Raw genomic sequence first — 24,918 nt, 5'->3', positions numbered from 1 at the left:
TCCGCAAACCGGCCTGCAGGATAATCAATTCCAACATCCAAATCATAAAGATATAAAGTAAAAGTACCCATCCATCAGTTGCATTGCATCCTTCTGTTCTATTTTATATTGTAGTACCTCAATTGCAATTTCCTTTTTGTTTAATCTGATATGCTTATCTTGTCCAGTTTTTATTTTTATAACTTTTGAAATCATTTTTGCTATCTGTATTAAACGTTGCAGCTTTATGTGAATAATTTCAAATCGTTCATATTCGATCCTTCGTCAATGTGTTATTCATCTGGTTGTTTTGAGAAGGAGTTTATATCTAAAGAAATTCTAGTGGGCTTCGTAGTCGCCCTGGATTATTGCGTAAAGCAACAATCAATGTTGCTATTATCATTATTATTTCGCTTGAATTTGCACAGTTTGTTGTGTTATACACATTGTGTGTTTTGACCGTCCTGTTACAGCGGTCCTTCAATGATTTCACTGTGTTTGTTGGATGCCCGCGGGAAAGTGAATTTCATTTTTTGTATATGGTGATATATTTATATAGATTTGCTGTGTTGCAAAATTTACTTTCTCCTTTTAACTTTGAACCAGTTGGACCGAAGGCTATTTTCCGCGCCGTATGTCTTAAAACATATGCTTTACAAAAAAAGGAAGAGTGGCCTATTAAACCACTGAAAGAGAATATAATCCAGTCCAGAATGATCAATCCGATACTCCCAAGTCCAGACTGATGTTAAACGCACGATGCTGAGCTCGGCGGCAGATGTACAGGTATGCTTAAGAGCGACGATGTAAAATGCCGTTTCAATATAGCGACAGACAACGTGTCTGAATGGCACCGATGTCATTCTGTCCAACAAATAGCCATGGCTGATAAGGTGACACAGACACTCTTCACTGATTCCTCTTTCTCTTCAAACTCGGCAGCCTAAATCTGATGTAGTGCGACCCGTTGTACTGCTCTCTGCTGTGACTAAAACAAAACCTTTCTCTTTCTTACGTTTTTCTCATCCTCCCAACCCATGCTTTGATCGCTGCAATAAAATTAGTGATTCAATTATCAAAACACCAAGTTTAAAAGACAACAGTTGTCAGGAGTGGGATTCGAACCCACGTCTCCAGGTGGAGACCAGAACACTCGCGTCTATTTTGAAACGACTATCTCGGCTTAAGTCTGGCGCCTTAGACCACTCGGCCACCCTGACAACTCTCTACAAAAACCCACATGAACAGCTGTGTTTTACATAATAGAGTGAATGACTACTTTGGTAAGAGAGTATACATACACAACACACACTATATCGTGGGATTTGAAATGAAAATGGACGTGATGCCTTTTCTCAGGTTTTCCAGCATGTGAGAATTTAAAGCATACAGCAGCACAGCACTGAAACTGGTAATGCACACAATTTAGGCCATCTGTCGCCAAAAGGATGACGAGGCTTTGGAGAGTGTGCAGAAGAGATTTAACAAGATGATACCTGATTTAGACGTTGTTTTGCGATAACGAGAGTTTCTACAAACTTTGGTTGTTTTTTTTTTTCTGGAGCAGCGAGGCTGAGTGTGAATCTGATAGACGTCTCTTAGATTTTGGGAGGCATAGATGAAGGTAGAGCACACAGAAGCTCTCTCCATCCCAGAGGTGGCATGTTTTATATCATAGGGCATACATTTCAACTAAGAGGGGATTGTTTTGAAGAAGATGTGACAACACCCTAGCACTCAATGTCGGCAAGACCAAGGACAGATTGTGGTCTTGAGGAGAGGGAAAACTACAGGTCCATGAGCCAGTTCTCATTGGAGGAAGTAATTTTAAATTGGTAGGTATTACTATATCCTCTATTTTCTTAGGGTACTGCGGGGATTCACCATGGCCTCAAAAATCTTGATGAACTTCTACAGATGCGTAGTAGAGAATAGATTGTCTGCCTGCATCACGACTTCGTACGGAAATAACAATACATTTGAAGAAAAATCTTCAAAAGTTTAGCGGATTGGCCCAGTCCATCACGGGTAAAGCACTACAAAACATTCAGCACATCTGCATAAAACTCTGTCATCGGATCGGAAAACTGCAGCGTCCGCCAGAGGTCCTCACCAACCAGGAAATTCTCTTTTTACGCTGCTGCCATTAGGTAGAAGGTAAAAGAGCCTCAGGACTCGCACCGACAGGTGAAAGAACAGTTTACAGTCACGGGCACATCCATTGAATATTCCGACAGCCAATGATTTCATTTTAAACACTATTCCATATTGATTAGATGAGTAGAAAAGAGTACACAGTCGACGTTACGGGCCGAGATCCTTTTCCATGGAATTGTTTCTGAATAAATCTCTCACCCAGAAATCGGTGTGCGATGATCTGTTGTACTGTGATGAGCAGGGTCAAAAGCCACAATCTATTCTACCGTTTTTCTAATCCACACTAAGAAACTACGTTTTGTTGCAGAAATAACAGCACCTGGATTGAATGTTTAAACAAAAAGATGTCAGGAGTGGGATTCGAACCCACGACCCCAGATGGAGACCAGAACACTCCTGTTTGTCGGAAGGATTTTCATTCCTTGAGTCTGGCGCCTTAGACCACTCGGCCACCTTGACAACGGTTGTGTTTGGGAACGGAGAAAATGTCTGATCTGAAGGCAAAGTTATTTACACACAAACACACATAACATCCCGCTAATCAGAAATGAACGCGAGCTTGTTACATTTTCTCAGGTTAGGCAGCTTCTTTCGAAAGTGAAGCATAAAACAATTACCGATCGAAGACTCGTGAGACGCGTCTCAGCAAGAATTTGGGCAGGACGTTCGCTGAGATGAATGAGAACGCTTGGAAGACTCATTATGTTCACATGTAGGGAAGCGGGGAATAAACATTAATACACAGGATTGAATCTGAAAACATTGAGTGTGGGTATAGAGAGCCAGTACAGACTATCCCTATGGGCATCACCCTCACCAACGCCTGGTTGCCGTTTGTGGTTGGATGACTACAGTGGAAAGCCACAGCGGTCCGATCTCTGGCACTGAGTCTGGTTCTATGACTTAGAAGGGAGGGGGAAAAACAGATTCCCAGATGGTATGTTGCCTCCCGGGTGCCAAGGTTCGGAACAACGGTATCAAAACCGTTTAGCAAGTGTCAATTGGAGCCGGATGTTTTATGGTGAGTGAGACGCGTTCAAAAATGAAAGTCGGAGCGTAAAAAGCTCATATGGGCCTCTCAGCATAAAAGGTAAAGATATCAAGAGCAAATAACCTTGGTTTTCTCGCACCTCACTCCCAATGCGGGCGAGACGGACGAAGAACCCGACTGTGATTTGGCTTCTGTTTTCACTAAAGACACGTAGGCATCTGAGGGAGAGTTTTGGATCCATCCTGCTCTGTCACTTCTGAAACAAAGAAACTCGAAACACTCGCTACCAAAGGGGTTTCAGAGGTTATCCTCGGAGCAAGTTTCCGGGGCAATAGCAGCACACAATTTGTTAGAAATCAAATCACTTTACAAGTATTTCGAAGAGGTTTCAGTGAGGGAAAGTTCTCGACTCTTCCACCGCATAGAACCTACGCCTGGGCAGCAGATCACAGTCAGGTCCGTGTCCTCCGCGGGGTTGACTATACGCGTGGAAGATGACATACTGTGACATTCACCAACAGAGCACCTCGAGTTCCTTATCATGCACTTCGGCCTGATAAACGCGCCAGCAGTTTTCCAGGCATTTATGAAAAACGTGCCCTTGATTATTGACTTTTATTCAAGCTGAAGAATTCTGATATTCCCGTAACTACAATATATTTTTTCGGCTTCATCATCTCTAATGCAAACGCAAGAGGGACTCTCGTAAGATGCAGGCAATCGGATGTTGACCATCACCATTCACTGCGAAGCAATGCTAATTCCTGGAATTTGACAACTTTAATCGAACGATTCTCAGAAACTTCAGTTCAGTGGCGGCTCCGCTGACGGCTCCAAACAGGAGATCCATTGTCCTTTCGTTTGGACTACCGAGACAGAGACTGCATCGCTCAAGGAGCTGTCAGGTTGTTGCTGATTTCAGGATATCTGTACATGTACTGAGTGAATAAACACTTCTCCTTCGGCTTGCACTGTCTCAAATCGATAGTCCTTTACAAACACTGTTACACAAAATGAATGCAGAGAACATACAATAGTTTTATTTGTGAAGCAGCCCAATGGTGTCTATTATGGATCTCGGTCCACATATAATAATCAGAAAAAAATAGGGTTCTGTACAATTGATAAATGATTAAAATAAAACATGAATGTTCAAATAGAAACCAGTCTGGAGCAGTTACTTTTACCTCGGGACTGTGTTAGTTCATTATGTTAACAATTATTCCTTATCGCCATCCTAAACACGGGTCTCAGTGTCGACTTATAATTGCTAATCGCATCCTTTGCCAAGACCCTCGCCGATGGGCTGAAGATCTGAATGAAGTCTCGCGGTCGGGATCACCAGAAGTAGAGGGCAGTACGAAACCTCCGGAACTCCCAAAGAGATTTTTGGCACACTGACTGATGTGACCGGTGGCATTGGTTCTCAGTTTGACTCCCTGTTAACATCAATAGATCCGGGGTTGAAAGGGTGAAGAGCTTTAAGTTCCACACATCAAAGTTGCTGGTGAACGCAGCAGGCCAGGCAGCATCTATAGGAAGAGGTGCAGTCGACGTTTCAGGCCGAGACCCTTCGTCAGGACTAACTGAAGGAAGAGTGAGTAAGGGATTTGAAAGCTGGAGGGGGAGGGGGAGATCCAAAATGATAGGAGAAGACAGGAGGGGGAGGGATAGAGCCGAGAGCTGGACAGGTGATAGGCAAAAGGGGATACGAGAGGATCATGGGACAGGAGGTCCGGGAAGAAAGACGGGGGGGGGGGGATCCCAGAGGATAGGTAAGAGGTATATTCAGAGGGACAGAGGGAGAAAAAGGAGAGTGAGAGAAAGAATGTGTGCATAAAAATGAGTAACAGATGGGGTACGAGGGGGAGGTGGGGCCTTAGCGGAAGTTAGAGAAGTCGATGTTCATGCCATCAGGTTGGAGGCTACCCAGACGGAATATAAGGTGTTGTTCCTCCAACCTGAGTGTGGCTTCATCTTTACAGTAGAGGAGGCCGTGGATAGACGTGTCAGAATGGGAATGGGATGTGCAATTAAAATGTGTGGCCACTGGGGGATCCTGCTTTCTCTGGCGGACAGAGCGTAGATGTTCAGCAAAGCGGTCTCCCAGTCTGCGTCGGGTCTCGCCAATATATAAAAGGCCACATCGGGAGCACCGGACGCAGTATATCACCCCAGTCGACTCACAGGTGAAGTGTTGCCTCACCTGGAAGGACTGTTTGGGGCCCTGAATGGTGGTAAGGGAGGAAGTGTAAGGGCATGTGTAGCACTTGTTCCGCATACACAGATAAGTGCCAGGAGGGAGATCAGTGGGGAGGGATGGGAGGGACGAATGAACAAGGGAGTTGCGTAGGGAGCGATCCCTGCGGAATGCAGAGCGGGGGGGGGGGGGGAGAGGGAAAGATGTGCTTAGTGGTGGGATCCCGTTGGAGGTGGCAGAAGTTAAGGAGAATAATATGTTGGACCCGGAGGCTGGTGGGGTGGTAGGTGAGGACCAGGGGAACCCTATTCCTACTGGGGTGGCGGGAGGATGGAGTGAGAGCAGATGTACGTGAAATGGGGGAGATGCGTTTAAAAGCAGAGTTGATAGTGGAAGAAGGGAAGCCCCTTTCTTTAAAAAAGGAAGACATCTCCTTCGTCCTAGAATGAAAAGCCTCATCCTGAGAGCAGATGCGGCGGAGACGGAGGAATTGCGAGAAGGGGATGGCGTTTTTGCAAGAGACAGGGTGAGAAGAGGAATAGTCCAGATAGCTGTGAGAGTCAGCAGGCTTATAGTAGACATCAGTGGATAAGCTGTCTCCAGAGACAGAGACAGAAAGATCTGGAAAGGGGAGGGAGGTGTCGGAAATGGACCAGGTAAACTTGAGGGCAGGGTGAAAGTTGGAGGCAAAGTTAATAAAGTCAATGAGTTCTGCATGCGTGCAGGAAGCAGCGCCAATTCAGTCGGAGCAGAGTGGTGGTAGAGGGGAACTGATTAGGTCTGGAATCCAAAAAGAAGCTTTGAGACCTTCCTGACCATGGATGTCCAGTCCTTATATACTTCCATACCCCATCAGGAAGGTCTCAATGCTCTACGCTTCTTTTTGGATTCCGTCTAGCGGAATTAGTCCTTACTCTTAATAATTTCTCCATTGGCTCCTCCCACTTCCTCCAAACTAAAGGTGTAGCTATGGGCACCCGTATGGGTCCTAGCTATGCCTGCCTTTTTGTTGGCTTTGTGGAACAATCTATGTTCCGTGCCTATTCTGGTATCTCTCCCCAACTTTTCCTTCGCTACACCGACGACTGCATTCTTCTTCTTCTTCTTCTGCTTCTTCTTCTTCTTCTTCTTCTTCTTCTTCTTCTTCTTCTTCTTCTTCTTCTTCTTCTTCTCCTCCTTCTTCTCCTTCTTCTCCTTCTTCTCCTTCTTCTCCTTCTCCTTCTTATTCTTCTCCGCCTCCTCCTCCTTCTTCTTCTTCTTCATCTCCGCCTCCTCCTCCTCCTTCTTCTTCTTCTTCTCCTTCTCCGCCTTCTTCTTCTTCTTCTTATTCTTCTCCTCCTCCTTCTCCTCCTCCTCCTTCTCCTTCTTCTTCTTCTTCTTCTTCTTCTTCTTCTTCTTCTTCTTCTTCTTCTTCTTCATCTTCTTCTTCTTCTTCTTCTTCTCCCTCTTCTCCTTCTCCTTCTTCTCCTTCTTCTTCTTCTTCCTCTTCTTCTTCTTCTTCTTCTCTGCCTTCTTCTTCTTCTTCTCCTTCTTCTCCGCCTTCTTCTTCTTCTTCTCCTTCTTCTCCTTCTTCTTCTTCTTCTTCTTCTTCTTCTTCTTCTTCTTCTTCTTCTTCTTCTTCTTCTTCTTCTTCTTCTTCTTCTTCTTCTTCTTCTTCTTCTTCTTCTTCTTCTTCTCCTTCTTCTTCTTCTTCTCCTTCTTCTTCTTCTTCTTCTTCTTCTTCTTCTTCTTCTTCTTCTTCTCCTTCTACTTCTGCTTCTCTTTCTCCTTCTCCTTCCTCTTCTTCTTCTTCTCCTCCTCCTCCTCCTCCTTCTTCTTCTTCTTCTCCGACTCCTCCTCCTTCTTCTTCCTCCTCCTCCTCCTCTTCTTCTTCTTCTTCTTCTTCTTCTTCTTCTTCTTCTTCTTCTTCTTCTTCTTCTTATTGTTCTTCTTCTTCTTGCTGTTCATCTTGTTCTTCTTGTTCTTCTTGTTCTTCTTCTTGTTCATCTTGTTCTTCTTCTTGTTCTTCATGTTCTTCTTCTTGTTCTTCTTCTCCGCCTCCTCCTTCTTCTTCTTCCCCTTCCCCTTCCCCTTCCCCTTCCCCTTCTCGTTCTTCTTTTTCTTCAGAGATATCAGAGATCAAAGCTCGGAACATCGTAATGAGACCCGGTGCATGAGCGTGAAGGGACATTGAGACACAACATAATGTTTACGGTTCGCAGCTCACGGTTGTCCAAACACATCTATCAGGGCAATGCTCAAAGCTGTCAAAATACAAATATCAACATGGCTCATTGTTTAAAACATAGAATATGGCAGAAAGATGGGTGCAAAGTTAGTCATCTGAGCAGTCTCGCTAAAATTCACCACGGGGTCCAGTTTTTTTAGGTGGGGTGTCGTGGGGCGTAGGGGGTATCGTGCGGGCAGAAAGGCTCCGGACACGAGTGAAATGAAATGCCCACAGGCAATTGAAGGGTGGCTGGGACCTGTTCGGCAGATATATCAGGTTATTTTTGCTTGCCGTTTACCAGTGCAGAGGGTGAACCTCCTTACGCGATAGAGCAAACAAGACAAGATACGCTGCTGGCATGTTACCATTATCTTCAGTCACCAGTTAGAGTAGCTTCCAAAATAAAGCTTCGGATACAAAGGAGCTGAAGTAAAAAAAAACAGTTAGAACACGTGGATGAGATCTGGACAAGGAAGAGCACCTGGCCAGCGTAGACTGCTTCCCAGGTTTTACATTCTTTGGCTGTTCATTGGTGAGGTGGGGGTGGTGTCTGGGAAATTACTACGTGTCACTCAGGTTTTCCGTTGTGTTAATTCACTTGTGCTTCAGTAAATACAATAAGTACAGAATCTGCCTGTGCCGAACTGGTCATTTTCACTAAGGGGGCAATCCTTCACTCAGCATAAAGTGGTGTTAACTTCGGCAAAACATCGTGCACCAAATTCCCTTCAAAACCATGTGTATAATGTCCTCCGTTCAATTAAACCTTCACAACATCCGCAACTTAAAAAAAAAACACGGTGCACTAGCTAGTGTGCTACAATGATAAAGAGACTACTGAACGATTGTTACCATGACGATTCAGGTTGCATTGAAGGATTTTTACTGTGACAGGAAATTTCTTCATAGGTATGAAGAACATTATCTACTTAGCAACTCTGATTTTGCAATTATTGTATAGACTGTTGGTTTCATTTCATGACCCCTGACAACTGGAACTTACACCATACTGGCAGTGTCTCAGTGAAAATTGATGTAGAATACATTTTTTAGTACGTCCACCATTCAATTATATCCGATGATACCTCTTGATCATCGCTTTCCAGCGGTCCAATATCCACTCTTGCCACTCTTATACACGCTGTGTATCTGAATAAACATTTGTTAACTTCTATAATTTTATCGGCTTCCATAATTTCTTTAACTTCTTAGTGACTTATTAGTTGCCTTCCGTTGGCATCAGAAAATCGTCATGCTTCCCAGGAATTCTTGCTGTATTGCAAACCTACTCTATAGCTATTATGTTGTCTTTGACTTCTCTTGTTCGCCACGGCTGTACCACCTTTCCTTTAGAAGACATTTGCTCTTTCGGAAGCATATCTCCTGTGTCTTCCAGATTCCTTCCGGAAATTACAGCCATTGCTGCCATGTTGTTCATTGCTGCCAGTGTCCTTTTCCAGAACAATTCTGGCCAGCTGCTCTCTTATGCGTCTTTAATTCCATTTACTCCACTGTAATTCTGATGCGTCCCACTTTAGCTCTTTTTTTCGCAAATTTCAGGGTGGATTATATCATATTGTGATCACTTTCTCCATAGCGTTCTTTGATGAATCTCTCCAATTAATTCCGGCTCATGACACTATACCCACTCCAGAATAGCTGATACCGTAGTGGGTTAACTTCGAGCTACTCTTAAAAAAACCATCACGTAGGCATTCTAGAAATTCTCACTGTTGGAACCCAGCACCAACATGATTTTCTCAGTCTTGCTGAATATTTAAATCCCTCATGACGATTGTTATATTACCCTTTAGGCATGGAGTTCTATCTCCCGTTGTAATTTGTATAGCACATCCCTACTCTTGTCTGTGGGGTCTCTCTAAAAATCACAAAAAGATCTTTACAGTTCATTAGCTCTATCGACAATGATACAACGCCTTACGACCCTGTAACACCTCTTTCCAATGACTTGATTTCATTTTTAACCAACACAGCAACACCAACCCTTCCACGTTCTTTCCTGCTCTTTTGCTACAATGTGCATCACTCACATTAAGCTCCCAGCTATAATCTTCTTTGTATGATTCAGTTGTTCTTTCCACAGCTTACGCACGTATTCCAATATGTAGCTCTGCTATTAGTACTTCTACAATATCGAGTAAACAACGCGCATTCAAATGTAACACCTTCAGTCCAGTATTCACCCATTTCAATTTCGCCCGCCTTTTTAATTTGCAAATAATCTTCTTGACAGCAATTTTGCTCTATCATCAGCCTTTCCTTTCTAGCGGTCTCGTTACACATTGCCACTGTTCCTCAAACAACTGCTGCATCTTCAGGACTACCACGCCAGTTCCCTGCTCCATGCCAAATTAAGATAAACTGGCCACAAAACCTCTAGACAACTTGCCTGCTAGGACATTAGACCCCATGGGTTCAGGTGTAACTTGTCCCTTTGGTACAGATCGTACCTTTCCCAGAATCTCTTCCACAATCTCAAATAACATCTCATTTTGATCGTTAATGTGAATGAGAAAAACGGCAACAGATCGCCCCTGTGTTCGGGAACTCCAGGGATAATCAGTACTCTTCAAAGATTGTCTGTCTGGCGTAAATGGTCGCGTAACCAGGACCTGTGATATACCGCATCTGCTCATAGGACCATCCTCCACCTACTCCCACATCTACACCTGACCCTGATCGGTGGGGTGGAGGGGGAGCAGTGGGCAAAGCAGTTGGACTAATCATAATCAAGAGTGACCTGCAGGCTGGCGGAGGAAAGGGGCGATTTACATTTCTTTTATTTGGTCTATCTGCACAAAAAATAATTCCTGACATTGTTCAGTGGAGAAGTGGATAAAGAACCGAAAGTATGAGAGGAGGTTCAGCTTGTATTCAGTGGTGCAGATAATGCAACTCACGGGGAATATAATAATATCGAGTCTGCATCAGTTACAGCTTTATACAGCAGCATCTTGTTCTGATCCCGCATATTGGTAATGACATAGGAAATATAATTGTTGAAATATCATGCATGCATATAAACACACAGTTAACATATTTAAACAGTTAAAAGTATTGTGAAGAATGTTCCTAATAAATGATCAAGTTTGTTTTGATTCAACGTTGCTGTGTACAACAACAAAGAGAATTAGTGCACATCACAAATCAGATTAATTGCAGTCAGAAATAGCTGTAGTTAACCCGTTGCAGTTCGGCACATCCAGAATTATGGAATACGCCATATCTTTGTATTAAAAAAAAACACACAATTCTTAAAGATCTTGCAACGATTTGTAAATATTGCTCTAAAAGAAGAAAAGTAAAAGTTCTGGGTAAATGGGGACGGATGAGAAGCACAGCCTTGATGAATCTGTCCAAAGTCTCAGCCGCTGACACTCAAACTCATCTCTCCGACCTCATGGAGAGCCACTCCCTGGATTGGGACTGCAGAACAGTGGATACGAAACAGACACATTGAGTGTCAAGCTGGAAATTCAGAAAGACTACGCGCTGTTGCCTTTACTAAACAGACTTTCAAAGTTGGTCACTGCTGACGCTGATGTTGTCATTGCTTCTCCGGATCTCCGCTCACTGAGCTGAGATGATGATCTCACTGCAGGCCAAGCTGCCGACGTCATTACTATTCAAGGCCAATAGTTGACCATGATGATAATGTTGTCTCTTGAGCCATAACAGTGACCACAGTGATAATGTTACAGCGTGCCCTGGTCATTCACTGAAATGCATTCCTAAGACACCCATATTTTAAATTCTTCTTCTCTGCATAGAATTCAACTGGAGATTTATCCAACTCCCCGAGAATTCCCTTCAGTCAGCCGATCGCGATTACCTAGATCAAAGGCACCATAAATGCAGCATTGTATTTTGTACATTACTGCCCCATATGGCAGCGTAACTAGCAAAACAGGTGGACAATTTTTCCAGGTGCTACTGTCCTGCTGCTTCACCGCTAACCTCAAATACAGGATCACTGCCAAACCCATATATCGGCTTTTACCTTAAAAGTGTGTCGTTATTCTAATGCAATACAGTAGATTGCAATTTGTCAACATGCATCTGGTATGGTTCCCGTATAGATAATCCTGTGCACCGCAGATTGGAAATTATATGAAATGATCACCAACAGAAATAACTCGTTTTATAGTTCGGATGTCGGAGTGAAGGGATTGAACAACGCAATAATGTAATGCGTTGCAGCTCACGCCTCCGAATCCATCCATAACGTCTTTCCGAGACTCCGGCCACCATCCGAACCGCCGAGGCCCGGTATCTGCTGCACTGGAACCGCTGTCCATTCCCCACACGTCCGTCCTCTCCGCTCGCCTCCTGAAACAGCCCGCCAGCCCCAGCTCAGAACACACATACAAGATAGCATAACATAGCTTCCATTGGTTAGTTCCTCCGTTATCTATAACTATAACCTAAACGTTTCAGCTACAGAAACACTTACCTCATAGTGAGCATTACAAAGAAGACATTTCATTATAACACTTCAGGGAAACCATTTTATAATAAGCAGTTAACAGTTAACAGTCCAGTTAATATTACTGAAAACCCTGCATTCTCTCCCCTACCCCAACGATTTAAGCCATGCCCTCATGACGTTCAGATAATTCGTCATCGCTTCCTGCAAAACACGCAGCCCAATCCACCAGCAGAAAGCAGTGTCATAACTCTCCAAAACAGTACAGATCACACCCTGTTCCCCGGGTGCTGCATAGACCAAACTCTCTGGCGGGTTCCGATTTCAATGAGCCCTACGTACCCCATCTTCTAACTCTTCGAGAAAGAGTTCCGCTCATCTGGACCTGGTAATATCCACTCCTCAAATCCAACACTTCGCCCCAGTCAGTCAGGCCAGCGGGCCTTCTACCCGGGGGACCGTGTACCGATCCGGGACCGTGCGCCTGTTCATTGTTCTATAGTCCACACACATACGAATCTTCCCATTCTTCTTCCGGGCCACTACGATAGGAGACGCATAAGGGCTTTGGGACTCTGTGATGATTCCAGCCTCCTTCAACTTACACAAATGATGTCGCACGTCTTGCACATCTGCAGGGGCCAGGCGCCTTGGCCGTTCCCTAAACCTTCACCTGTACAGTGTGGCGAGTGCTCCTGGAACAACCCACATCAAACTCGTCAAGGGGAAAAAAAAACATCTGTCATCGTCGACATCTTCTCCACCAGCTTCTGCTTCCAACCCTCCGGCACAGGTCATGCCCCAAAGTTAAAAGCTTCAGCGGTGAACTTAGTCCCTTTTCCCAACAGCTCTCCCTGAACTGGCCGCACGGGGGCGCTATGCATCACCGTCACCGGGAACAAATGCGCCGGAGGCATCCCTCGTTTAAAGGTGACCTCTCGCGTCGTAGTGTTTCTGATGATTACCACCAGCCTGCGTGCCTATACCACCAAGGGCTTCTTCACCAGCACGCTCTACGGGACTACCAGAGGCTCTCAGCGATCACATGATGTCTCTGCGCGCCCCTGGCTACCTGGCCGATCCTTATCCGATCCACCTCTTTCCCTGAAATGATCTCCCGGCGTCTCAAGCAATTTAGCCTTCGCTATAACCGGTAACGATACATGAAAGTTTTTCTCCTTTCTCCTGACTCAGATACCGAATCCCCCCAAAAAGTTCCACCCTGCCCCAGTTAGCCCAAATGGCTCCCCTAATGCTTCTAGACACTCCATCCAAGAAGCCAAGTGTTGGTTAACTTTCACGACTTTTACCACCTCCAATGCCACCCCTCTCGATCTTTCTCCCAATCTTTGCCGCTTCTCCTCCTCAGTAGACTGCCGCTCACCGAGCAGCTGAGAGGTATGTTCTATCCAGGTCTCATCATCATCTTCCCCTTCGGGAATGGGAGTACTCCCTGAGAAATTCCTTAACTTCTGACACGGACCCATCGCCCTGTTCACCAGGGAGTTAATGGCTGAGGCCAACTCAGAGCCCTCCCCCTTCCGTGGGGAATGAGAACAAATTACATTCTCAATATCTGACCACTACCTTCCTTCATCCTTCAGAAACGATTGGACCCGCTCTCTAATATCCCCACCCCCAGTTTCGGGCAACTGCTCTGGTGTCCCTTCAGATCCTTCCCCGTGACAGCGTGCTCGCCCCAACTGAGTCCCGTTGCCGAGGGTGAATAGCCGTCGACCCCGCCGAAAAGTGCAAATGCTTTGCTGCGGATACGGTGTGAGGCCCCCAAATATCAGCCACGACAGATGTATCAAACAATATACAAAGTGCAAGTAATAAAATACACTTTACAGTAATTCTTAGTGATGGGTTACTAGAAACAAATAATCGAAAAGGCGCCACACAGGTAAACATATCTGTCTTCTGCACATAATATTTTAATACGTTGGAGTTCCACAACGTCCTTTGGAGACTCCAGTCACCATACGGACAGTCGAGACCCGGTATCTGCCGCCTTGGAACCGCTGACCCCGCAAGTCGGTCCTCTCCGCTCGCCTCCCGAAAAAGCCCGCGAGCTCCAGCTCAGCACACACATACAAGATAGCACAACGTAGAGCGTTTTCATTGGTTAGCTCCAGTTAACAGTCCAGTTAATATTATTGAGAACCCTACGCTCATCTATGAATTCAGTTAAATTCGTGAAGCACATTGAAAAGTACCAGGCTTGTCCAGAAGAGATAAGAAGACGTAGACTTCTGGATTATGCTTTCAGTGCTTATGAGGGTTGTTTTGTTGTCTATTCTGTCTATAACTAATGAGTTCTTCTTACCATGTCCTCTGGTGGAATAGGCATATTATAGACACAACAAAAATAAGTTATACCAACAGGTGGAAAGAACGTCCTTTGGAAAGTTACAATATTGTAATTAGGTGCGTGACTTCAAAATTGGAGATAGGAGGACGAGACTTGCCTCTTCCAGCAGGAAACAGAGTAATGAAGGGGTGCTTCAAGTTCCAACGCACTTACACACTGATACAGCCGATATTTCTGGGACAAGATTCTTCCAGAGTTGACACCGATTACTTTTTTGATTGCAGGCTGGACACGAGTTGTGGAGGAGGCAAAGGAGATAATCCATCAGTGGACTAAGCACACTAAAATAATTAATTTTAATTAATTATTAATACGTACAAATCAAGAACATGAGTTGTGGGGTCCTCTGATGTGAGTTCATTGTTAATATAGGGGATATTATCGTTACAGATGAAAATATACTCCAAGATCAGGCCTTCTTGTCAGAACCGGGAAGCAGGGGTAACAGATTCACCACAAGCTTCAATTTAATCGTGTTGTGTTTACAGTGTTTGCAATGTTTTTTTTTTACAGTGTATACATAAAATGCTTCTGGATTCCCGTAATACTCTTCACTCTAGTCATTTCCTCGTCACTATTCACTCTCCCGATTCACAATTTGACTTGCTTGTTGACTTCTCACATTCCTCCGAGACCCAGTACAATTTCAGCATCCCAAACTTCACATTGTCCTCTCTCTCTCTCTCTCTCTCTCTCTGCAGTAAAGACAATGGTATTTTGTTGTCATATGTAAAACAGTTACAATTGTGCTACTGGAAGATAGTTCATGACGTCAGAGAGGAGGAGAACCTATAGGTTGAGAAAGAGGAGAAAACGAGGGTGAATGAAAGGCCGGGTTATGACGGGATCAGGAATGGTTGTTACCGACTAAAGTATACCCCATGTTCAGGCAGTTCTGGTAGAACCGGGAAACAGGGGCAACAGATTCGCCACAAAGTTCAATGTAATCGGGGCGTGAGGTAAGGTGCAAAGTGGATTTCTCTGGGACGCTGAAGTCAGTGATGCCGTCGGAAAAAGCTGTAAACAACTGGTTTATTACCCTGAGGCAACACACACAAAATGTTAAAGGAACTCAGCAGACCGGACAGAAAATATATAAAAGAGTAAATTCTGATAGTGTGTGTTGTTTTCTATTTCGAGCATCAGCTGATTTTCTCCCGTTTTAGTTCTATAACTCTGTTCATCATATTGTTTCCATTTATACACAAGTGGGTTTACAGAGTAGGGATCATGAAGGCAGTTTGATTGTCGTAATTGGCAGTATTTATTTCTAACGTTTAGTGAGTTGCAAAATCCTATTCATTGGGTATTTCAGCATATTCTTGATTTCTTCTCGGAATTTGCTCTGGGTCAGGGAGTAAATAAAAGTGTTGGTGCAGGAACTGAGAATCTGCAGCATTCCCGATATTTCCTCGGTGAGGTAGTGGGGATCTGTTACAGAATAATAAACAAAACTCATTGAAATCCGTTGATAGATATAAAATGCCTGCCGTGTTACCGAGCACAGTATGAAACTACCGGATATGCTGAAGAGCAAAACGATGGATTTGCGCCGGTTCTCCATCTCCCGGTCCTTGTCATTCTCTCCATTCCTTCGTCCCCGGAGCCCCCGGCGGGCTCGGCTGGCTGCTAGAATCTTCCTAACAGTTCGAATATTGAGCAGCAGAATCAGAAAGAATGGGACACAAGGGGTTAAAATGCGATGAAACATTGCAAATGCCGCCCATGAGGGGGAACTTTTGTAGCTCGATGTATGAACACAATACCAGGGAACACTATCCATTATTACCAAAGGCTCGTATACAAAGCCCCAGGGGACACACTCCAAACAGGCCAGCACACTCACTGTCCCGATAACCACAGCCGCCGTTCTCTCAGTACAATATTTTGTTTTCAGCTTCTCGCAGCAAATAGCCACAAATCGATCGACGGTGAAAGCGACAGTCAGCCAGACTGAGGTCGCAGTGCTCGCAAAAATCAACCACCCACAAAATCTGCACACAGGAGTGATGAACAGGAATGATCGGGGAAAATAACACCAAGCAGTCCACGTCAGCAGCGGATAGGAGATAACCAGCAAGAGATCGGCGGCGGCCATTCCCATCATGTGACGATTGGCGCATTTGGACAGACCGCACTTTCCCCGGGACACATTCACAATGGCCAGCAGGTTCGCTGAAAGAGAGACAGGGAACAGCAAGTTGAAAAAACACTGAGCAGAGGCTAGTGCAGCAATGTGAGCTGATACCGTGATACTTCCATGTCATTGACGCGTTTAGTGCAGGGAGATTCCAAAGAGGGCGCAGATCTGGAGGAGACAAAGAAGGACGTTACACAGTAAAATAAAATCAATATAATTTGTGTACGGATTCCTTACTGGTGACCGAAATGTGAAGTGGCAGTGGGAAGTGAAAACTGGGGAATTACCTCCTCAGAGTCCTACTGGATGGAACAGTTTCTACTGGCGCCTCCGCATTTCGTGACATGAAATGAATAAATCCGCACCTTAATTGCGGGATAGTTCCAATAGACAATCAACAGCTTCTATGGTGCTCCCTGTCAGTACAACCGAAGGACGGTACAAAAGAACGGAATATTCTGGAATCACGCATCCAGACAAAATAGAATTCGTGGAAAAAGAAAACAGTTAATGTGTCTCTTCTCATAAATGTACTCAGGGAGGTCCCTGACAAACCTGTTAAGATTTCTCTTTCCATTCAAACCGATTGGAATTTAGTGTTTAGAGTATTTCCCATGTTTGCTTCCTAATCCAGCATCTGCCATCAGTGACTTTACAGCAGAACATTAACTGTTACCACCATTAAAACGCAATCTGACACAACGTGAGAGAGAGATATGGATATGACACCTCCCATTGAAACCATTACAGGGAAGCAGGGGAGAGGAATTCATCGTCCAGTGGCCAACTCAGTGTCGCTTTTAGATAACTGTATCGGTGTCAGATGTAGATATGACATATAATACATTTTATAATGTTGAAAAACACATCTGTTGTGATAATTGGCTCAACAACGACTTCATTGGGTTGTCCATCAACTGCTTCACATTCAGTCACAGCGCACACATTTATTAAAAATCCTCGAGTTTCCTCACATTTACGAAAGAGTTACTACCAGTCAATGGTTTGATTATTGCACCTCACACGACCGCTCACATACAAATGCAGACAATCCATCGGTATAAACACGGGGAGCAGCACGGACTATTTGCGATTTCAGTACAGCCACTACCGGACCAAAAGCAGGTAATCCCGAACATCACATTATTCAGCAGAAGCAACTGGGAGAACTCTGCCTGACCCGTTGAATTCCAGAATCGCTGAATTCCAGCATCGGTTTGTTTTTAGATTCAGATCCTGAAATCCACATTCCCGATGTTTCCATTTCATTCCTGAAATGCGGCAGACTGGGACTGGACATGTGGCAGTGGAATCCAGCGACAGAAACAAATACAACAATGGAATTCAACTTCAGTTCCCACCTACAGCAGCCAATACGGCGGCTTACCGGGAATTCCAAATGCTGAAATAAAAGGATAGTACACTCTCACTATTCTCAGGATGACTGGATAACCCATCTCAGTGAGAATTTGATTTCTGTTGCTTTTCAATTCACAATTCACAGTGCTTTTAAAACGTCCCTTATTTATACAAAGGAGTAATCTCGAGAGATACAGTTATACCCCTACTAACATCATTAGTTACAATTACTTGAGCAAAAAAAATTATTCAACACCATTGTCTCTCATGTAAATATTGAGCAGATTGAAGAGAAATATATCAAATTTTTTGGTATTACGTCAGCAGACAAAATTATGACAAAATCTGAGCTTTCTGTTGGAGCAACCATATTTACAGGGTTCATGTTTTTGTTGGCTAATTATTAATATAACCATATAACCATATAAAATTACAGCACGGAAACAGGCCATCTCGGCCATTCTAGTCCGTGCCGAACTCTTACTCTCGCCTAGTCCCACCGACCTGCGCTCAGCCCATAACCCTCCATTCCTTTCCTGTCCATATAGCTGTCCAGTTTAACTTTAAACGACAACATCGAACCTGCCTCTACCACTTCTGCTGGAAGCTTGTATCACACAGCCACCACTCTCTGAGTAAAGAAGTTCCCCCTCATGTTACCCCCAAAAATTTTGCCCTTTAACTCTCAACTCATGTCCTCTTTTTTGAATCTCCCCCACTCTCAATGGCAAAAGCCGCTCCACGTCAACTCTATTTATCCCCCTCATTACTTTAAATACATCTATCAAGTCCCCCCTCAATCTTATACGTTCCAAAGAATAAAGACCCAACTTGTTCAACCTTTCTCTGTAACTTAGGTAATGAAACCCTGGCAACATTCTAGTAAACCTTCTCTGTGCTATCTCTATTTTGTTGACATCTGCCCTGTAATGTGTAAGCAGATTTCACCGACACCGTACGACCCCTAATTTCTGTCCCTGAGGTTTCCCATTTTCAGTGTTTCAACTCCCTCCTGGCCACCCACACACACGGCAAACAAACACACAACACACACACACACACACACACACACACACACACATATACACACACAAACACACACACGCACAAAACAAACAAACAAACAAACACACACACACACACACACACACACACACAGAAACGCAGATACGAATAGATCCCGGGAATGATAGTGAACACACACTAACTGCTGGTAGAACTTCGCTGAGTTCCTCAAGCATTTTGATATGTTGCTGGAGAGGTAGGCTTTCATAAGCCGTCCACTTCATAAAACCGTCTAAGTTTTGCCTGTCTCACACTGACCAATTTCCTTCTTCTTCCCTCAGGGAAAAACTACAATATTCCTTTCTGTCGATACACGGAGTAAAGAGAATCTCTCACATCAAAGGTGTGTTTCAGAGAACAGGGATACTGACAGCTCATCAATTCCACAGTCTCAGACGGAAGCCATTCTGTCCCACACTGAGCCCAAGCCGGATACACATTCCACGGTTACACTGAAACATACATGTTCATTATTTTCATTGTATTCTGTACCACATTGTCCTACAGGTAGAGAGACATACCCAGATCCAAAATGTCCACACACGGTGCTGGGAGGACTGCAGCAGTAGGGTTGGCAGAGTCAGTGTGGGTTCAGGACATTACAAACAGTTGAAACATTACGAACTGATGAATGTGGTGTTGGTGGAATTTTACAAAGTTTCTGATCAACAAATAAGGTTCTGGTGTGCTTGTGTAGACTTAGAATTCGTCAGCAGTTCAAAGACAGAAAGAGAGAATAAATGGGTCATTTTCGATTTGGGAAGCTGTGACGAGTAGGGTGAATCAGGGATTGGAGCTGAGACCGCAGCTGTTCACAGTCTACATCGCTGATTTGGATGTGCGATGTTATCAATGTCTGCTGGTGTTACAGAGCTGGGTGGCAGGATCAGTAGTGAGAAGGATACAGAGTGGGTCCGGGGACGCAGGCAGAAGTGAATGAGTGAGGAACTGGCAGATGTACAAAGTGCAGGTGACTTGAGGCCAACCATTCCGAGAGAACAAGGTAGGAAAAGCCACTTTTACATGGGGACGGAGGATTTTGAACAATTCACTGAGAGTTAACATTCAGGTACAACAGATATTAAGTGAAACAAGCTTCTTTATGCCCTATGAAGCAGAATGACTGGGGAAGAGGAGGTGTCTAATTGGGCTCTGGTGAGAATGCATCTTGAATATTATTTGCTTGTCCCGTCGCATTTCCTCAGTAAAGTCATCCCGGTAACACTGAGAGTGCAGGGATTATTCCTCACACTGTCTGCACTGGCTCCAGGGATGGCAGGGTGTCGTGTGAGGAGAAATTGAGTGAGCCGGGCCTGTATTCTCTGGAATTTATGGGGAGTATTGATCGATTCTTTGAATTATTCAGACCGATTGGAGTGATGATTCCCCAGAAATAGGATTCTGTTATTATGGGTCATAGTTTCATCAAGAAAGAATAAAAATTCAGGACGGAGAAGGAAAGAAAATGTCCTTGATCTGTGATTGTTCATCGAGTTAGAATCTACAACGTGCCGGACAGGAAGGCACCCTTTGGTCTGTGATGTTGGGCTGACGTAATTGAGCCAGTGATGCCTAATTAAATTAATCCATCTCCCTGCATGTTGTCTATATCGCTTCGTTCTCTGTGTGTTTCTTTGCCTAAGAGCCACATAAATGCCGCTGTTTCACCTACCTCCAGCTCCACCCCAGAACAGAACTGAATTCCAGAACCCCACAACTCTTTGTTTTCTTTTCTTCTAATTACTTCATGCTCATGCCCTTTGAATATTTTCCCCTCTCACCTTAACTGCATGCCCTCTGGTATTGGGTATTTGATGCTCTGAGAAAGATACCGGGCATCTACTTTATTTACGACTCAGATAAACATTTCAGTCTACGTTTCGCTTCTGGAACTCTGCGAAGAACAATACAAAATTGTGCAACTCCTGCTTTTAGACCTCCTCCTAAACTCCTCCTTTTGAAAATCTTCTATACCCTTTCCAAAGGCTCGGTACCCTTCCTACAATGGGACGACTGAAATCAGATGTAATATCCCAGGTGCAACCTGACCAAACTTTTCTAAAGCTGCAACATTACCTCCTGGCTCATGAACTGAAGCCTTTATTAACAAAGGCAAATATGTCACGGAGCAGGAGCAGTGGAGGAAAGTGACTCATCAATATGATGCTGCAGACCTGGAAATGAGGCCAAAGAAAAGATAACGAGGGGAAAGGAGATGGCAGATGCACTAAATGACTATTTTGCACAAGGCTTCACTGCGGAAAGTACAAGAATTGGGCCAGATGTTAGAGGCTGTGAGTGGAGCGACATGATTGCAGTTACTATAACAAGGGAGAGTGTGCACAAAAAGTTAAAAGACTAATAGTGCATAACTCCCCCGGACCAGATGAACTGCATTCTCGGGTTTTGAATCAAACAGCGCTCAAGATTGTGTAGGCATCAGTAACGATCTTTACAAAATTAAGTGGACTCTAGCAGAGGACTGGAAAATTGCAAATGTCACTCTACTCTATAAGAAAGCAGGACGGCAGCAGTAAGAAAATTGTAGATCAGTTAGCTGGGCAACAGTGGCTGCTAAAATTTTCGAGTCATTTGTTAAGGATGAGGTTATGAAGTCCTAGGACACACAAAACAAGATAGGGAAAATTAGGCTGCTTACCAGGTTAAGGGCCGATTATATTATAGGAAAATTTCTGGCATGTTTGAGCAATAAGTGATTTGTAGGAGGCAGCGAGTGGGAATAAAAGGATGATTTTCTGGTTGCCTACAGGTGTGTGTTCCACAGGAGTTGGAGCTGGGACCGTTTCTGTTTATGTTGTATCTCAATGATTGAGACGGTAGATGATGCAGAGATTGGTGGAGGGAAGGGTAGTGTTCAGGAAACCGGTAGGCTGCAGAGGGACTTAGACAGATTAGGAGGATGGGCACTCGCTGCCTTCTACAAATTCATTGTGTCACCTTTAGGTACAGAAAGTTTAATATCCTCAACAAAATCCAACAGGTTCGACAGGCATGATTTTCTCTTTAGGAAAGGATGCCGACTTTGTCCTGCCTTGTACTGTGTGTCTAAGTACTCCATAATCTCATTTTAATAATTGACACCGAGATCTTCCCAACCACTAATGAAGGCCTACTGATCTATAAGATACTTTCTGCTGATCATTACTAATGCCTACACAATCTCTAGTGCTTCCGCTTTCTGAACCCTGGGGTGGATTTCATCTGGTCCAGTACAGTTGTGTACCCGTACGTCTTTCAGCTTGTTGTGCACACTCTCCCATGTTATAGTGACAGTACTCTCTTCCCTCACTTCCCTCCTTTAACATCTAGTGCACTGCTAGTGTTTTTAACAGGGAAGGGTAGTGCAAAATGCTCATTAGTTCAACTGCCATCTCTTTGCTCCTCGTCATTTTATCTACGGCCTCATTTTCTTGCGTTCCCATATCCAAAATCATCTCTATTTTATTTTCTTACATATTTGAAAGAAAAAAAAACTTTTACTGTCCACATTGATACATTTGCAGCCTGCAACTTTTCCCACCTTATGTATTTACTTGTTTGTTTGTTTGTTTGTTTGTTTGTTTATTTATTTATTTATTTATTTACTTGCTCTCTCTAGGGTTTTAAAAGCTTCCCACTCATCATTCTTCGTAATAACTGGAGCTTTGTTTTACCCCTCGCTTTTACATTTGCTTAAGTTTGATTTCTTGACTCTTACTACTCTGTGTCCCGAACAATGAAGGCAAATTTCCCACAGATGCGCTTTAATATTGTGTCTAATTGTCTTACAATTTTGGTCCGTTGATCATTCTGTACATCAATGCTGTTCAAGGGCATATCAAGTTGCAACACCTCACACTTGCTGGAATCAAATTTCACTTTCATCATCAACTCTCCTGGCAAACAATCAAACCGTTTCCAACCTTTCCACTTCAGATGCAGAGAGACTGTGCTCAATAGTAATTTTGCGCTTTGGTCAGTAATTGTTCCTGGTATCCCTAAGAATTCTGTCAGCACTGCGGTGATGATGACTTACTATAACAACTTACGTAGTCTGTGCGCGTCCATTTGTAAACACCAATAAGGAGCCGTCCTGGTCTCCAGCATCACACTGATACGTCACTCTCCTCCGCTGTTGCTGCTCCTGTTCCCTTTCTCCTTATTCGGCCCCTCATGCCTTCTCCATGATTCGACATCAGAGTTATGTGTGTGCTTTTCATCAAAAGCTCCCATTCTGCCAGAAAAATATCCACCGCTGTCATGACTGCCCTCAGCCCACGTGCCTTCTCCACGAATCAATATCGGAGTTGTTCTTTTCTTTTTACAATTACTCCCATTGTGCGAGAGGAATATCAATCTCTGTCTTGTCTGTTACTCAGCCCACGTGACACCACATTTAGTTCAGAAAGAATAAATTTGGAAGTGGAAGATAGAGTGTAACGTGGACAAGTGTGGTGCTGCATTTTGGAAGGAAGGTTAAATGTCACACACACACACACACACACACACACACACACACACACACACACACACACACACACACACACACACACACACACACTCGCACACACGCACTCAGAAACACGGATACCAACAGATCATGGAAATGAAAGTGAGCACACACTAAGAGCTGGAAGAAAAAACAAGTACACAAAGTATCGTGCCTAGCTGCCATCCACTCACCTTTCATCTCTGGAGGGAAACAGGTGCTCTCACTTTCTATTCCCACGATCCAACACTTGGCCTGTGAGCCGACTGACCGGAATCTTCAATGTCAGAGCGGAGGTTCTCAGACGGTCCACTGACACTATGGGTGACGTTTGACTGATTATCATCTGTGAATTCCTTTCTAATCAGAACAAAATTAAGAAATCTCGGAGGTTTCCTTTAGCAGTTTGGCCAGTTCATACTCTCTGCCGGTAAAGGAAAATTCAGGTAGTTAGCTGGTGAAAGGGGACTCGATAGTCAGGAAGACAGACAGTTGATTCTGTGAGTGTAAAATTGACACTAGGGTGGTGCATTGCCTGTCGTGTGCTACGATCTAGGATGTATCAGAGTGGCTGCAGGATATTCTCAAGCGGGAGGGTGAACAGACTGAGGTCGTTGTCGATATCAGCATTTACGCCATTGGCAAACATGTGGAAGATGTCCTACACACTGAATATATTGATAGTGAAAAGGCTGAAGGGAAGGTCACCCAAAGTAGTGACCCCTGGATTACTCCCGTAGACACGACCTCATCTTGGTAGGTGTGGAAGGAAAGCACGGATGAGGGGATGGTACAATGCATCAGGGGTTCGAGTTGCTGGATCATTGCGACCTTTCCTGGGGAAATGGTGACCTGCACCAGAGGCACGGTTTGCACATGAACTGGAAGGGAACAAATATGCTGCCTGGGAGGTTGGCTAATGCTAATCGGAAGGGTTTAAACTAGTTCTGCAGTGGGCTGGGAACTGCAAAACCAGGTCAGCAAATGAAGGATCGGACCGTAAGGTAGGTGTCGGGAAAATTATTGGCAGGCAAATTCGAATAAACGGGTATGATGAGACGGATAGATTGAAGTGAGTATTTTGGGTAAAGGCGATCAAATGTGAGCACGGATCAATGCACTAAACTACAATATTGTGGCTACTACAGGGAATTGGTTGCGTGAGGGCAAGGGATGGGTGATTAATGCACCAGGTTTTCGAAGTTTTAGACAAGATATAGAGGGAGTTATAAAAGGGAGGAGTTGCACTTCTTATCAGGGCTAAACTGAGGCGAGATATAGTGGAGGGTTCAGACAGTGATCCATTTGGTTAGAACACTACAATAGGAAGGAGTGCAAAGAGTGTACTACTACCTGTTGGGTAATGAGCCTGCCCAGGTCACTGACCTCTCAGTGGGTGAGCAATTAGGAAACAGTTACCAGAACTCCTTCATTTTCTGGATAGCTGTAGATAGGGACAGATATGGTCCTTATTGGATAGTCCTTAATTGTAGCAGACCAAATTGCGA

At 44.2% G+C, this 24,918-nt stretch overlaps 2 non-coding genes across 2 annotated transcripts; both read right to left on the bottom strand.

Annotated features, from left to right (window-relative positions):
* Window positions 1-1,083: 1,083 nt before the first annotated feature.
* Window positions 1,084-1,199, bottom strand: trnal-uaa (transfer RNA leucine (anticodon UAA)). Its single transcript has 2 exons — window positions 1,162-1,199; window positions 1,084-1,129 (listed from the first exon to the last, which is right to left on the bottom strand). It is a non-coding gene; the product is annotated as a tRNA-Leu (tRNA).
* A 1,282-nt stretch (window positions 1,200-2,481) lies between these two features.
* On the bottom strand, window positions 2,482-2,595 carry trnal-caa (transfer RNA leucine (anticodon CAA)). The gene is made up of 2 exons: window positions 2,558-2,595; window positions 2,482-2,516 (listed from the first exon to the last, which is right to left on the bottom strand). It is a non-coding gene; the product is annotated as a tRNA-Leu (tRNA).
* Between the last annotated feature and the right edge of the window lie 22,323 nt (window positions 2,596-24,918).

Source organism: Mobula hypostoma, unplaced genomic scaffold (genome assembly GCF_963921235.1).
Source record: "Mobula hypostoma unplaced genomic scaffold, sMobHyp1.1 scaffold_36, whole genome shotgun sequence".
NCBI classification, from domain to species: Eukaryota; Metazoa; Chordata; class Chondrichthyes; order Myliobatiformes; family Myliobatidae; genus Mobula; species Mobula hypostoma.
Note: the sequence above shows the minus strand (reverse complement) of the source record. Positions and strands in the feature narration are given on the sequence as shown.